The sequence below is a fragment of the Otolemur garnettii genome, unplaced genomic scaffold, assembly GCF_000181295.1.
Source record: "Otolemur garnettii isolate 467f Iridium unplaced genomic scaffold, OtoGar3 scaffold00145, whole genome shotgun sequence".
Taxonomy (NCBI): domain Eukaryota; kingdom Metazoa; phylum Chordata; class Mammalia; order Primates; family Galagidae; genus Otolemur; species Otolemur garnettii.
Genome location: NW_003852540.1, coordinates 3,120,098 through 3,121,907, shown reverse-complemented (window position 1 = coordinate 3,121,907; position 1,810 = coordinate 3,120,098).

Sequence of the window (1,810 nt, the reverse complement as noted above, 5' to 3'; positions counted from 1 at the left end):
GGAAGCACTCTCCTGAGGGCAAATTACCCTTTGAAGCCATACCTTGCTCCAGACCCAATCAGCCTTGGCCCCTGGATACAGGGCTTCATACTGAGGCAGTCTGCTTTACCTTTACATGAGTCAGTATTCTTTCACTTCCAACTTGTAGAATCAACTCCAATTGGCTTAAAAGAAAATGGAAATTTATTGGCTAACTGAACTGAAAACCCCAAGAACTCTGCATGTTTCAGGCACAACTGGATTCAGGAGCTCAAATAATGCCACCAAATACTGCCCTGATCTCTTTCCCCCCTCTCCTTTCCTCTGTTCTAGTTTTACTGCTTGTGGAGGCAAGGTAGCTGCAGGGAGCCCTTTGGATTAACAACCCTGTCAAAAGATAGCTTCCCTTTCGGGGGCGGGGTTTCAACCCAACTCTTAGATGTCATTTCATTGGCCTGATCTTGGTCACGTGCCCATCCTGGGTGGTATGCCCATCCACAGAGGCAGAACTGGGGTCAGCTCCATCCAAACCTTACAACTTTTGAGTAGGGGAGAGAGTGGTGAATGGTTGTTGGGAAAAAAACAGGTCCATTTAACCTTCCAGAACAGCCGTCTTCTTTTGGATTCGTCTCCAAACTCTTTGCAAAGTACCACAAACTTAAATAGCATTTCATTGGAGCCATCAGTTCAAGTTGCATTTTTTTGTTTGTTTTTGAGACAGAGTCTCATTCAGTTGCCCTTGGGTTGAGTGCATGATGTCATAGCTCACAGCAATATCAAACTCTTGGGCTCAATTGATTCTCTTGCCTTAGCCTCCCAAGTAGCTGAGACTTCAGGCTCCTGCCACAATGCCCAGCTATTTTTAGAGACAGGGTCTCACTCTTGCTCAGGCTGGTCTCAAACTCCAGAGCTCAGGCAATCAGCCCGACTTGGTCTCCCAGAGTGCTGGGATTGCAGGAGTGAGCCACTGTGCCCACCCTGGCATTTCCATTGCTTGAGGGCCTGTGTTGTGTTCTGCACCGTTTCTGACTGTGGGGATTCAGAGTCTAGAAAAGGCTGCTGATGGGGGATAGAGGCAAAGATTGTGCAAATAGCTGAGAAGTGCAGAGGGCTCTGGTAGCGTTCTTTTTATGAGCAGTAGAGTATTCCATTGTAAATTTGAACTATAATTTCCACATTTTTTAAAACCTAGACTCTACTGATTGTTTTTCTGTAGAAATTTTTGTTAGTATTATTATTTTGGTACAGGGGTCTGTCCATATTGCTCAGGCTGGCCTCAAACTCTGGGCTCAAGCAGTCCTCCCTCCTTAGCCTCCCAAATAGCTAGGAGTACAGGAGTGCACCACTACCATGCCCTACTCTCTACTGATGGTCTTTTAGGGTATTTTGAATATTTTGATATTACAAACATCGCTGCAGTGAACATCCTTTATATCTTTATACCTCCTTTATATCTGTGCACACTTGCGCAAAGATAATGGTTGGATATATTTTTCAAAGTGTAATTCCAGGGAGAAATCATATGCATGTTGTAAAAAAGTACTGGCAACCTGATCTCCAAAGAAATTGTACCATTTTTTATCATGTCCAGAGATGTCTGAGATTTCAGTTTCTCTATAACTTTGCTCACACTGGGAGCAAAAAAATCTTGGCCACCTTGTTCTCTCAGGGTTTTAATTTTCATCTCTTTTAGGAGAAGTTGAACATTTTTTCATGTTTATTGGTCACTTGTGTTTCTATTTTTGTAAACTACTCATTAATTTCCTTTGCCCTTGTTTCCCTTAAATGTTTGCTCATTGCATGTTTTTTATGTTGATCTGTAAAAACTCTT